Source organism: Oratosquilla oratoria, chromosome 36, assembly GCF_046742065.1.
Source record: "Oratosquilla oratoria isolate Oo_2021 chromosome 36, ASM4674206v1, whole genome shotgun sequence".
Taxonomy (NCBI): Eukaryota; Metazoa; Arthropoda; class Malacostraca; order Stomatopoda; family Squillidae; genus Oratosquilla; species Oratosquilla oratoria.
In genome coordinates, this window is record NC_134812.1 from 31913435 (window position 1) to 31928434 (window position 15000).

Below are 15000 nucleotides of genomic sequence, written 5' to 3' on the forward strand. Positions count from 1 at the left end.
CCTGAAGTCTTTAAGATGCTTGATATTAATCTGGCCCTCTTAACTCGTCCTTCATCGTTTAAATATTTTCTTCTGATTTGTATTAGACAACTCTATTTAGTTTATATTTGGCAATTGCCCGAAAAAAAGATTGTTATTGTCCCCGGATAATTTCATTCAATCCGGGAATAGACCCTGAATTGAAGTCGCTCAGTCCCTTTAACTGAATAAAATCACCTGACGGCAGATAGAGTCAAACTATAGGTTTTCAGTTGTGAAAGGGGATTAGCATCCATGTATATTATGATGGGGATTTTAGTTGTTAGTAGATATGAGGACAGTACACTAGCACTCTAAAGTCCTGAAGGAGACGTGAATAGACGTCTGCACTTAACTGTACTTTTATTGTGTGTGTACGTGCGTGTGTGTGTGTGTGTGTGTGTGTGTGTGTGTGTGTTCCAGATCATATGTGTATGAGACCTCGTATTGCTTGAGTACGTTACACGTGAAGCGGTGTTTATGTTTGTATGTATATATGTATGTATGCGTTTATATATGGTGCGTGGTGTGTAATATATATGCGTGTATGCATATATTTATATATGTATGCACATGTTTATCATGTGTGTGTGCGTGCCTGCGTGTGTATGTGTGTGTGTGTGTGTGTGTGTGTGTGTGTATGTATGTATGTGTGTGCGTAGTCATTAGGTGTTTCTATCGAGTTCAAGTAATTCTTTTCGTATTCCTTCGTAATATAATTTCGTTTTTATAAAGCTTCAAATACTTCTAGTCAATATTTCATTCCTTTCTATCATAATACTCTAAAGTAATATTTACGTGTACCTACTGGATGAGAACTTCAAGAACAACACGTTGTTGGTAATCCTCCACATTGCTGTTGATGTTGTCAAGGGTGACAACAACATGTAGTTGGTGCTTTCTGTTGTCAGTTAATTTGCCTGAGGAATGGAGTTCCCCAAGGTGGTTTGAAACGACTTACCTGAGCAATTTGCCACTCGGGGTCGTTGATTCGCTGTTTCAAGGCTACTGACGACTTGACGTCAAGTCGACCTGCTTTTATTTCATTTCCTTCTACTGGATTCGAAGCCAGTCGTCATCACTTTCAATTCGCGTTAAACAATTCCTCTAATTTCCTTGATGCATACACTTTTAGCAAGAGGTTTGATAAATTCCTATTTGGCAGATTAAACTCCTGGTTTTCTTACATTTTCGTCATAACCTGACACTTTGGGAGGGATTATCCTTCTTGCAGGATCACATTCTGTAGTCAGCGTGGCTTGATAAATCACCTCACACTGCACGCACGCACGCACGCACACGCACTCTCACACGCCACAAGGCGCGTTCACGTCCCGCTTGAGTGAAGTTGAGAGAGTGAGTGAGTGAGTGAGGGAGGGAGGGAGGTAGGCAAGTTAGGTAAGGGTAGTTCAGAGTCCGGGAGGGGGGTTTGTGTGCTCGGTGTGCGCGCTCAACGTACACTGACAGTTGAGAACGCTAGCGACACCCGTGCGCTGGAAAGGAAGAAACAGGCTTCCTTCCCTACAGCCCCTGCCGCGTGGTAACCCCTCCCCCTCCCCCTTCCCCCTCCCCCCAGCCTCATCCCCCTCCCCTCCTACCGACCGCGACCCCCTTCTTAGCACCCCAGGGGGCTGCTGGTTCCTGGTCTTTCCTTCTTGTTAGGTCATAGAATAGAGACTACATCTTCTGGAAGGTGATCTTGACGGCTGTCAACAGAATTAGCGCGGTTGTTGGAAAGTCTCCTTCGAGATTAATTCTTTCGTTAACATGTTTTGGTCTTCAGACTTGATTAGGGGAGTCACTCCGCGGGACTGTTGGGTTGGGGAGTGTCTTCAGTCCCAAGAAGGAATGTTGACCTGGGAGTAGCTGTGTCGGTCTTAACGTCTCCTCGTAAACGTGGGAGGTGTCTGGGAGTGAATCTACCGACCTTGGAGTTGCTGGGTAGTTCTGGAAGTATTTGAATGGTTGTAGTTGCTAGAGAAGCCTAGAAGTTAGTAGGCAATCCAAGGAGCTGGTAGACACTCCTAGTAGTTAACTAGACAAACGTGGGAGTTGGTGGGCGAGCCTGGGAGTCACCTCGCGGGAAAGGTGACTAGGAGTGACTCTAGGTCTGAGAGTCGAGGAGTGGGACGAGGAGTCGTTCCAGGTTTAACGGGCTCTTTGCATGGGAGTCTCTGAGCTGAATAAAATAGTCTGGCGTCAATAAGAACACGTGATTTACATGTAATTGACTGATAGATTGATAGATTGATTGATTGGTTGGCTTGTGAGACTCTAATACCGCAACTATTCAAGGTTGAGGGGTTGAGGTCTGGGAGTGGTCGGACGTGTAATGGAGTTGACTTCCAGGTGTAAAAATGTCTGGGAGTTGCCAGCTAGGCCTAGGAGTTGCTAGATGAGCCTTGGAGTTATTAGATGAGCCTTGGAGTTGCTAGGCGAATCTAGAAGTGAATGAATGGAGTAGCCCAAGGGGAGTTTGCCTCGGCGGCTCTGGGAGTGTCGAAATGACCCTAGACTGGGAGTTGCTAGGTGAGACTAGGAGTTGCTGTACTGGTTATGGGTAGGTAGGTGATCTTCCCAGAGCTTGGAGTCCAGAGGAGTACCTTGGAGTCCAGAGGAGTACCTAGGAGTGGTTCAACGGCCAGACTTGGGAGTTGCTGAGCTGGTATGGGAGTAACAGAACGACCCTGGGAGTTACTGAGGAGACTGGGAGTGCCTTTGTGAGGCTACAGGGAGTTAGAGGAATTTGGCAATGGGAGTTTGGATATGCCCACCGAAGTGAATTTAATACTCTTATTTTTTTTTCTTTTCTTTTTTTTCACATTACCCATACATACGTATGGACGACCCAGTACTCCTTCAGGTGAATGAAATCGCCTGGCGATTTCTGAAAGTCTTATTACCAAATAAAAAGATCAGGTGAGAGGGTACAGGATTCCCAGCCTATCTATGAACCCAGACGTAGGTATGGGTAATGTGACCGCAGTCCGAAGAGTGAATGAGTCAGATGGGCGTAGCAGGGAAGCTCTCTAGCGCGCGCCCGCCCGCCCGTGCGCACGCCCAGAGAGGGCGTGGCGCCGTGCGCGCCCATTCGCTCCTCACTTGCGCTTCTAGCCACATCTTGCTCAGGAGAGCCTTCTGCTTCTCTGTCCTTTCGTCTTGATTTGTTTATTTATTTTGTTCTGTTTATTATTATTATTTTTATCTCGGCCTGTCTCATGTACATATGCATATAGTTATACATAGTAATAGAAACACGTACGTATGTACGCATGGACATATAATTAAACACACACACGCAAGCACACACACACACACACACACACACACACACACACACACACACACACATGGATATGTATATATATATATATATATATATATATGCACAAGTATCACAAATCACACGTGACTACACCGTTATGCTGATTACCACAGGGAAAAGAAAAGTTCTTGGAATCCGAGCGCTTTCGTGATATTTGTTCACATCTTCAAGGATTACAATAGAATGAATAAGTACAGAGTAAGATGAGATATATATACACATGAGAGAGGTTTGACAACTGGAAAGGGTCACCACTTAAGCTAATTATATCAGGTCAGGTCAATATCTAGGGAGCAGATTCTCTTGTATGCATGTGTTGTTAAAGTCGACAGCATTAAGGAGGTTGTTAATCTTCTTATGGGTATTCTCATATATATATATATATATATATATATATATATATGTATGTGTGTGTGTGTGTGTGTGTGTGTAACATTTTGTGGATCTTCCCCTGATAGGGGGTAGGGGTCACCAATCACTCTCTTAAGAAGAAGACAGACTTTACAACCTTTGCGAGATTGGGAGGACGGACAACTGGCCACGTGATGAGGGAAGCCGTGATGTTGTTGTTCCTAGTGTCCCACTCTGTTGAATCCCTCCCCTGGGAATCCCCAGGAACCAGCGTGATGACAGCGAGCTTTCATTCCTACACTCAGGTTCTGTTTCAAAAGAGGTGTTCCTTCAAAAGAATAAGATTCAGGTCGGGTACTGTTAGGTCACTTCATACACACACACAAACACGTACGCATACATACACACACAGACACACACGCACACACATTATATATATATATATATATATATATATATATATATATATATATATATATATATGTATGTATGTATGTACACACACACCTTGGGGAAAGAGAGAAAAGACATTAAGAAGCGAAAATTGAAAAAGAAAAAAAAAAAACACGAGAAAAGAATGGAGACCGAGAGAAAGAAGTTTTTTTTTCTTTTTTTTTTTTAGAGAGAGCGAGAGAAAGAGAGAGAGAGTGTTAAACATGAGGCTGAGAAAATGATATCTTCAAGAAAAGGAAACGGAAGGAACAAAGACAGAGATGGAGAGTGCAGAAAATTAAAAGTGGCTTATAGTAATATAAATGGTTCAATTTCAGAATTAATGGCAATTGTAGAGACAAAATTATAGTGTGTGCAAAAACCATACAAGAATTTAAGAACAATTTAAATATTGCGAGATACAGAGACGGGATCCCACGAGCGTAGTTCCCCTTCCCGTAAGATTAAACTAGGTAAATACACACATACACACACACACACACACACACACACACACACACACACACACACACACACACACACACACACACACACACACACACACACACACACACTCACACAAATGTATATATGTGTGTGTGTGTGTGTGTGTGTGTGTGTGTGTGTGTGTGAGTGTATGTATTGTGTGTAGGGGTCACGCCACTGCTTGTTACTCATATCTGGGTCAGATATTTTTCCTCATATTATCAACACTTCCACGTCTTCACCCCATTTTTTTCTCATCATGTGTAATGATAGCCTCTTTGTTCATTTACTCATTTCCAATACTTTACAATGCGCGCGCGCTCGTGCGTGTGTGTGTTTGTGTATACGTGTGTTCGTGTGGGTTAAAAGATCCCCATTGACTGTACTTCCTTCCATTTGAGGCATCTTTCGTCTTATAGTGAAATAGGTTGAAGGCGCTCATCCGCTCAGCTTTTACTGCCTCCGCAGGGAATACCTTCCGTCTTTCGGATGCCCCCTTCCTCTTAGGGGAGGGGGGGGATTTTCTTTTTCTTTTTTTCTCCTTCTTCTTCTTCTTCTTCTTCTTCTTCTTCTTCTTCTTCTTCTTCTTCTTCTTCTCCTTCATCTTCTTCTTCTTCCTCTTCTTCTTCCTCTTCCTCCTTTTCTTCTTCCTCTTCTTCCTCTTCTTCTTCGTCTTTCTTTTCTTCTTTTTCTTCTTCTTCCTCTTTTTCTTCTTCCTCTTCTTTTTCTTCTTCCTTTTCTTCTTTTTCTTCTTCCTTTTCTTTCCCTTCTTCTTAGCTTACTCTTCCTCTTCCTCCTTCTTCGTCTTCTTTTCCCTCTTCTTCCTTTTCTTCCTCTTTTTCTTTTTCTTCCTCTTCTACCTCTTCTTCTTCCCTACCTCTTCTTCTTCTTCATCTTCTTCTTTTGTTTTCTTTTTTCTTCCTCATCTTCTTACCTTACTCTTCCTCTTCCTTCTCCTTCGTCTTCTTTTCCCTCTTCTTCTTTTCCTTCTCCTTCTCCTCATCATCCTTCTTCTTCTTATTCTTATTATTCCTTTTTTTTCTATCTTGTTCCTCCGTCGTCTTCTGTTTCTTAGTCTTTTGTTTCTTCTTCTTCTTCCTCTTCTGCTTCTTTTTGTTCTTCTACTTCTCATCCTTCTTCAATTTCTTCTTCCTCTCCTTCTTCTTTTCTTTCCTCTTCTTCATTTCTTTTTTTCTGAGTTTGGTTTCGTAATTTTTTTTTGTATATTTGAACAAAAATATAATTTTTCCTTGTATAATAATCTTAACCAAGTTGTGTGTGTGTGTGTGTGTGTGTGTGTGTGTGTGTGTGTGTGTGTGTGTGTGTGCGTGTGTGTGTGTTCGTGTGTATACGATATATGTACACGTATACTTTATTTGACAATAAAAGCCATTTCGAGCAAGGAAAAAGGAAGAGATTCACAGGAGGAGGAGAGGGGGGAAGGGGGAGAGGGAGAGAGGGGGGGGAAGGTTGAACTTCACCTTCACCTGCCTGCTTTGGCGGTTTGGGGGGGGGGAGTTTGGGGGGAAGGGGGGGGAGAATGGCAGCGTAGAGTAAGCGTCCCACGCTGCTTAATGCCACGTAAAATGAATCTCTTACATTTTCTTCATCTCTTCCTCATGTTGTTCCTCTTTCTCCTCCTCGTCCTCCTCCTCCTCCTCTTTCTCCTTCTCCTCTTTCGCCTCCTCCTCTTTCTCCTCCTCTTTCTCCTCCTCCTCTTTCTCCTCCTCCTCTTTTTACTCCTCCTCTTTCTCCTTCTCCTCTTTCGCCTCCTCCTCTTTCTCCTCCTCTTTCTCCTCCTCCTCTTTCTCATCCTCCTCTTTTTACTCCTCTTTCTCCTTCTCCTCCTCCTCCCGTTTTTCTTTTTTCTTCTTCTCCTTCTCGCCTTCATCTTTATATTCTCTTCCTCTTCCTTCTCCTCCTCCTCCCCTTCCTCCTTTTTCTTTTACGCCTCCTTCTCCTCTCCTTCCTCTTTTTATTCTCCTCCTCCTGATCCTCTTCCTCGCTCTCCTACTCTTCTTGTCCCTCATTCTCATCCTTATCTCCCTCTCCTCCTTCTCCTCTTCTCCTCTTCTCCTACTATTTCTTCTTCTCCCCCTCCTGCTCTTCTTCCTCCTCCTCTTACTCCTCCTATTCCTCATCCTCATCCCTCACTTTCGTCTTCCTCTTCCTGTCCTCTCCATCCCCCACACCTCCTCCCTCCCCAATTCTTAATCCTCTTTTTCCTTTTCCTCCTCTCCTTTCGTTTTCTCTCACTCTTCTTCCTCCTCTTTTTCCTCTTCCTCCTTCTCTTTCATCTCCCCTCCTCCTTTTCACCTTCTTCTTCCTCCTCTTCCTCATTCTCCTCCTTCACTTACTCCTCAATCTCCTTATTCTCTTTTTCCTCCTCTTACTCATCACCCCCTTCCTTCTTCTCCTCCTCCTCCTCCTCCTTCCTTCTTCCCCACCATTTCCTCCTGTTCCTCCCTTTAATCCACTTCCTCGCCCTCCTCCTCCTCCTCCTCCTCCTCCTCCTCCTACTCCGTTCTTTTCAAGGGAGGTTCCTGTGTGGTCCGTCCGTGGCCGCTTTGCATTTAAGCCCCACCCACCTCTTCCTTATAAGGATGTTGATGCTGCACCCTACTTGTTAGGTATGTTTCACTTATGTGATAATAACCGTGAGAAATAAAGTGGTGATGATAGAGGTTATCGATGAGATTAAGATTATCTCCGCCAATCAGGAGGCGGCATTCGATGAAGAAGAAGAAAGTGGGCGGAGTTTCGGGAGAATCATTGCCAGATTCGCCACCGAATTAGAGTTGCCGTTTGTTTATTTATTTATTCATTTATTTATTTATTTAACTATTGCAACATTGATGGATCTACGATTTTATTCAGTTGAGGGTTAAACTGCTGGGATCTACCCATTTTTATCTTAATTTGGGGATTTCATTACTCTTTGGTGACATTTCGAAAGATTTGTGGTCGTTTTGTTTGGTAGTACAATTTGGTAGATTACAGTATGGTAGAGAAGTTTGCAAGAGTGATGTGGCAAGTTAGCGCAGTCGTGTGAGTCTAGGAATGTTATGGGGAAGGATTATGGTCAGCAGTGGACTCAGATTGGCTGATTGACCTACACACACACACACACACACACACACACACACACACACACACAAATATATATATATATAGATAAATATATAGATCTATATATATATATATGCGAAGATTTAACATTTTTCATGTTGTGTTGTTTTGCAAAAAAAGAATATTCTTTTCCTTGCATTCATATTATTGACATGATCGAACACACACCACACACACACAGACACACACACACTCACACACACACACACACACACACACACACACGTGTGTGCGTGCATGCGCATTGTTTATTCATAACATATATGAGTTAGAAAAGTTATGATGAAATATAGTTACGGGATGGGAGGGAGAGAGAGAGAAAGCGAGAGAGAAAGAGAGCGAATATAGATAATGCAAGCACTATAACAAAAGAAAGAAAAAGAGACAAAGAAAGAAGAAATGATAGAAAGAGAGAGAAAGAGAAGGAGAGAGAGAGAGAAATAGTTTCATGTTTGTTGCATACAATACATTGCTCAGATTGCATCTCTTTTGGCTGGGTTGGGGTCTGAGGCTGCCATCACTGGCGGTGGTGAGTAATTCCCACTAATTCCTGTCTTGTCTGGGGCTGTTATATATCCTGATTTTTACGATGCAGCTCTCTTCTTGAATATTCACACTCACGCAACATTTTTTTTTTTATAATCTACGCACGCCTATGCATAGGTGTGTTCGTGTGTGATTCACCATGGTCTTGGATCACGTGTTGGACTCTTGATCGATAGCTATTTCCCTCCCGGATGAGAGATTATAGCTCATATATGACCGATCTATGGGTAATACTGTGACCTTACACGCACACACACACACACCCCAACTCCCCACCCACGATAGTTGGAGTAACTACTCGCAGCGCAGCGATACTGAAATTATTTCAGCCCTGGGCGGGATTCAAACCCGGACTGCCGTAGTGGCAGCCGGGAACTGTACCACCGCGCCACGAGTCGTGTGTGTGTGTGTGTGTGTGTGTGTTTGTTTTTGTATTTGAATGATAAATCTATATTTTCGGTGTTTAATATGTGTCTCCAGTTTTGATGTTGATGTATTTGATTTCTGATATTGAAGATGGGATGGAGTGGTGGACGAGGAGGAGGAGGAGGAAGAGGAAGAAGAGGAGGAGGAGGAGGAGGAGGAGGAAGAAGAGGAGGATGTATAAAGAGGCTCTTCTCTCCTTGGCTCGGGAAATGTTAGTTTTAGAATTTTAGTTTGGGTTATTTTTAGTCCAAACTATAGGGGGAACGTTTGGAAAAAGGGGGCGAACGTTTTACGGTCTGCCTTAAGAGGAAACGTTTGTTCCTGCCGAGGTAAAGAAATTTTTTGAGTTTGCTTGTGTCGAGGTTTGGGAGGGGAAAGTTTAATCCCGCTTAAGTTGATTTTGGGAGTAATCGATAACTTTTCAACGCGTTTGTACACAATATTTTTATGAATGTTTTCATTTGAAATTATATATATATACATATATATATATATATATATATATATATATATATATATATATATATATATGTATATATATATAAATATATATACATACATATATAGATGTATATATATATATATATATACATATATACATGAGTGTGTGTGTGTGTGTGTGTGTGTGTGTGTGTGTGTGTGTGTGTGTGTGTGTGTGTGTGTGTGTGACCTCTCGTAGAACAATCCTTTTTTATACGAAGACTTTTTTTTCAATATTTTTGTTTTAGCAGACGTCAGGCGATTTTATTCAACTAAGGTACGACCTCGATATAAGACCCCTTATTGACCAGAATTTGGCTCTCAGCTGAATGGAATCGTCATGCGTTAGCCAGAATAAAAGTTTTTTTCATGTTTTCTCGATTGTAACTCCACCACGATAAAGGGTAGAAGGTCATACCACGTTAATGAATTAAATCGCCAGACGGCAGCCTTAACAAAAGGGAGAGTATCAACCGGTACGTCAGAGTTTAGAGGGCTTTCGACCCGTGGAGCATTGCCTCGTCCCAACTTGCTCTAAGCAATACCACACAATGCTCTATATGCCAGTTTACGACCCTAGGGCTGAGAGTGGATAGTCCCCCTCCTCTTCACCCCCTGATGCCATTTGTGGGAATATTCTCCAAATTTGTGTCTGAGAAATTTGCTCACATGGGATGTTTTGTGAGCAAATTATATGTTGCAATGAACTTATTTGTGTATATAACAGTTCCTTCTTTTTGTGGGAGAAAAAATGTGGAAATCCAGATTTCCTTGTGGGAATTTTGTGGAAAAATCTCACTTATTTGTGGGAATTGGCATAGATTACAGTGGCAACACTGCCTTCACCCCTCCTGTGGTTGAATAAAATCGTCTGACGGCAGCTAGAATCAATCATTTGATTTTTAAAACGCGCCGAAGGGTTTAAATAGTGTTCGCGTAGCCCAAGATGTAGGGCTGGGCTTCTGTGCATCTCATGAATAGTAATCAAAATACTTTTTTAATTGAAGGGAAATTAATTCCCATTACGGTTCGGTAGTGGATGAGAGGAACCTCGGAGAGGGTCCTCTCCCAACTTACTGTCTCCAGAGCCCATCCGGAGGTGCAGCCCTGAGGGGCTGGCATTTGGTCTCTTGACTGAGCCCCATTATTATTATTATTATTATTTTTTTTTTTAATACTCATTTCTTATCTTCTTTTTCACAGACAGCCCAAAAGCTCTTTCTAGAACGATCTATAGAAGGGTTTGGGAACCGTTGCCGATATATCTGGGGTCGCGGGTTCGTAGTCAGATAAACTAGAGACAGGAATTGAAGGAAAATTTGATTACCTAAATTATTTAATCTCTATTTACTCGTTTTATTTTATCCAAATTTAGGAAAGAAAAGAAAAAGTACAGTACTCAGAACAAGTTATTGAACGAGAAGGGCAACCAATATAGGAATAACTGAATTTTTCACTACAATAAAAAAAATCCCCCAAAAATGTAGAATAATTATTGAACAAGAGTTCTGTAAGAATACATTATCTTCCTGTGAAAAGGTACACTAGTTAGATACAAAGATAGGTGTGTAGATGTATAGATACGTTCATATAGATGGATTATACTGATAGATAGACAAGTTCATAGATAGATCGGGTGATAGACCCGAAGATAGAGATAGACCAATTTGTCGGAGCCCGTGATATCCAATAGGAACCATGGGATTAAATAATAAAGTCTGCGGAAATGCAACGCCCCTATCCAGCGGTCGTAGTAAATGAGTGTCATCGTTCTTTTCAAAAAGTATCGTTCAATACAGGAGAAGTTGGAATTGGATTGACGCTGTATTTTGAAAAAAAAGAGGGCAGTTGTACAAAATCTGTCTCCAGAGACAGTTACATCCCTGTTTACAAATTTAGGTAGTTTTAACACCCGCATGTTTGTATGTCTGTGTGTGTGTATATGTATACATGGGTACAGTATGTGTTTGTGCGTGTATGTAGTTGTGCATGCGTTTATGTATGCATGTGTGTGTGTGTGTGTGTGTGTGTGTTTGTGTGTATGTGTGTGTCTGTGTGTTTTGTGTGTATGTATGAAAGAAGTTGAGAAAAGAGTGGGAAGGAGTGAAGGATAGAGTAGAACTAGGAGTGGAGGAGAAATGGGGGAGTTTCAAGGAAGGAGTCACAATGTCTGTAAAGATGGTGTTTGGAACAAGGAGGACGGGAGGAAATAGAAGGAAGGGTAGTGAGTGGTGGGATGATGAAGCAAAGAAGGCTGCAGAAGAGAAGAAACGAGCATTCACAGATTGGATGCAAAATAGAACGAGAGAATCGTATGAAAGGTACAAAGAAAAGAGGAGTAAACCATAAGATAAAGGAGGGAAAAGGGAGAGTAGATGTGAAATGGGGAAAGAGTATGACAGAAATTTTTGAAAGTAATAAAAAGATGTTTTGGAAGGAAATTAAGAGAGGAAGGAGAAGCGAATCAAGTAGAGAAGAAAAGGTAAAAGGTGCAGATGGAGAGATGATAATGGAAGAGACGGCAGTAAGAGGAAGATGAGGAGAGTATTATCGGGAGATGCTAAATGTGAAGGAAGATAGGGAATGAAAAGTATTTGCAGTGAGAAGTGCCAAGAAAATAACAGTGATGAGTGAGGAAAACGGAGGAGAAATAAGGAAAGATGAGGTGAAAATAGTTATTAAAATGATGAGAGTAGGTAAGACACCTGGGTTACATGGGTGTCATCAGGAGTGTCTAAAAAGGGAGGTACGGTGATGGAGGACTGGCTGGTGAGGTTGTTTAATGTTTATCTTATAGAGGGTAGAGTGCCGGAGGACTGGAGGAGTGCTTGTATAGTTTCGCTTTACAAAGGAAAAGGGGACAAGTATGAGTGTAGTAGTTTCAGAGGGATCAATGTGTTGAGTGTTGTTGGGAAGGCTTGTGGGAGGGTTTTGACTGAGAGGATTAGGAGAGGAACAGAGGGAGTAATTGGTGAGGAACTGTGGGTTTAGGACAGGTAGGGGTTGCGTGGATCAGATCTTTGTAGTAAAGTAGATATGCGAGAAAGTTTTAGGAAAAGGTAAGGATGTTTTTTGGGCCATTATGGATTTAAAAAAGGCTTATGACAGGATAGACAGGAAGGCACTGTGGTATTGCAGATATATGGAATAGGAGGAAAGCTGTTAAGAGCAGTCAAGAGTTTTTAGGAGAGGACGGGAGTTAGAATTAGAAATGGAGAGAGTGAGTGGTTTGAGGTAAAGGTAGGACTTCGTCTGGGATGTGTTATGTCGCCTTGGCTGTTCAATTTATACATGGATGGGGTGGTGCGAGAGGTAAATGCAAGGTAATGGGCCAGGGATTGGAGATGGTTCAAGAAAATTAAGAAAAAAGGGAAATAAGCCAATTGTTGTTTGCTGGCGAGACGGCTTGTACCAAGATCAAAGGAGGGATTAAGGATGTAAGTGACGGAGTTTGGAAAGGTGTGAGAAAGAAGGAAGTTGAAGATAAACGTGGGTAAAAGTAACGTGATGAGATGTACAAGGGGAGAGGATGGCAGCAAATTGGAAGTAAATATTAAGGGAGAGAGACTGGAGGAAGTGGATAGCTTTAGATACGTGGGTGCGAATGTTGCGTGAAAGGGAGTGGAGGTGGAGGTAGAATGTAGAATGAGAGAAGCAAGTAAATGCCTTGGGTGATTAAAAAGTGTAATGAGAAGTACGCATTTGGGAATGGATGCTAAGAGGTAATAGTATGAAGGAGCGATTGTGCCGACACCATTGTATGGGGCAGAAACATGGAACATAAGAGAGGAAGAGTTTATATATTTGAGATGAAATGCCTGAGAAGTATGGTAGGGGTTACTGGGCAGGGCAGAGTGAGAAACGGGGAGGAAAGAGGAGGTGAAAAGGGAGTTGGGGGATAGGGTTGATGAAAGAGTATTGAGATGCTTTGGACATATGAAAAAATGAGTGAAGAAAGATTGGTAAAAGAGGTGTGGAAGGCAGATGTGGAGGGAACGAACATGAGGGGACGACCAAGGATGAAATGGATGGATGGGGTAAAAGGGCCATTGGGAAATCGGGGAATGTCTGATGAGGAAGGAAGGGAGAAGACAGAAGATAGGGGTGAGTGGAAAATGGTTGTGTATGGATGATACTGTGATTCGTGGGAGTGGATGGGGATGGGGGATGGGGGAGTATGTGTGAATGGTATTTTGACACAGCCCGAAGGGATTTCTCCCCTTCTCTTTTTCTGCATGAGGGGACAGAGTGTGCGGGGGTCGCCGATCAAATGAAGCGGCCTTGATATGGATGTGCTCTGTCTTGCTACATTGCTTCTGACCCAGGGCAGTGGGCGAGAAACAGGGATGACCCGTCATCCAGGAGGAGCCAAGAAAAGAGGGAGGGAGGTGTTGAATGGGAGAGGAGTATGTAGGTATGAAATAGGTAGGAGTGGATTTATGCCTTTGACTTTGGCTACCTCGCTTATAAAGGGGTAAAAGCCCATGGTAGGTGTATGTGTTTTGTGTGTGTGTGTGTGTGTGTGTGTGTGTGTGTGTGTGTGTGTGTGTGTGTGTTTACCTAACTGTAGTTACACGAAAGGAATAACACTCGTGGGGTACTGTCTCTTACTCTCCAATTATCATACCTAGCTTCAAATGCATGTATGGTTCCATGAAAAAGATTATAATAATAATTATAATAATAATGATAATAATAATAATGATAAATAATAGATAATGATGATAATAATAATGATAATAAGAAATAGATAATGATAATAATAGATAATAGATAATGATAATACTAGATGTAGCCTCCGGATCGGATACGAGACCCGTGCTGAGAGCCCCTGGCGGTGCCTTGGAGCCACAGCTTTATGACATCAATACATCTTTGTTACGTCATTGAAGACCGAAGGGTTCCCCTCCCCTCTCCCCCTCCCCCTTCCCCCTCCCCCTCCCCTCCCCCCTTCCCACATCCATCCCCCGCCTCCTTACTCCCCTCGCCCTGCCTCCTCGTTCATCCACCCCGATAGTACCTGGACTCTGGGATGTTGATGGTGCTAGTGTGGAAGTGGTTGTGGTTGTGGTGGTTATGCTGTTGTTGGTGTTTTTGGTGGTGGTGGTAGTTGTAGTGGTGGTGATTCTAGTGGTGATATTGGTGAGAAAAATGGTGATAGTGACCTGACTTTGATGCCTGTTGTGGTGGTGATGGTGGTGATGGTGATGGTGGGTCGGTGGTGGAAGTAATGATAGTGGTGGTGGTGGTTGTGGTGGTGGTGGTGGTGTTGGTGTTGGTGGAGATCGTGGTGGTGATAAGAGGGCCCAAGTTTCTCCACGTGAAGGATGAATCCTCTTCGTTAATGTCGTGGTGTCTCGCTAGTTTAAGACAAAGACTCAGTGGGAGGGAGGGAGGGGGGGAGAGAGGGAGGAAGGGAGGGAGTATTGTATTTCCGCCCCGATAACCAGGTCTTCTATCCTTTGGGGGGAAGGATAATATCGCTCCGAAGAGATGGACTCGTAGAGGAAGTGGTACAGGAGGAATTAAAGGAGGACAGCTCAAAAGAGAAATGAAATTAAAAGCGAACAGTTTTCGTCTTTGTGTGGAGATAAGTTTCCATTCACAAGAGGATGGTGCGTGACGTGGGTCCGTAGGGGTGTAACTAAAGAGAGAGGGGGGGAGGGCAAATGTATTGACTGCATAAAATACATGCAGCATTGTCCCCTATCGGGAGGGAAGAAGGTAAGGAGAGGGAAGGAGGGAGAGAAAGGGACACGAAGAGAGGGAGAGATGAGGTGAAGAGAGGAATAGATGGAATTGGAGAG

General features: G+C 42.9%; 2 protein-coding genes and 1 pseudogene across 3 annotated transcripts in view; 1 reads left to right on the plus strand and 2 right to left on the minus strand.

The window, feature by feature from the left end:
- LOC143018931 (protein unzipped-like) overlaps positions 1–1456 on the minus strand; it is a 201690-nt gene extending 200234 nt beyond the window's left edge. Inside the window, exon 1 of the mRNA XM_076174522.1 lies at positions 980–1456. The gene's annotated coding sequence lies outside the window, so the exon portion shown is untranslated. The remainder of the gene's footprint in view (positions 1–979) is intronic.
- LOC143019001 (uncharacterized) overlaps positions 1–10315 on the minus strand; it is a 24032-nt pseudogene extending 13717 nt beyond the window's left edge.
- Positions 1–15000, plus strand: part of Miga (mitoguardin) — a 588191-nt gene that overhangs the window by 448700 nt on the left and 124491 nt on the right. The gene's annotated exons all lie outside the window — the stretch shown is intronic.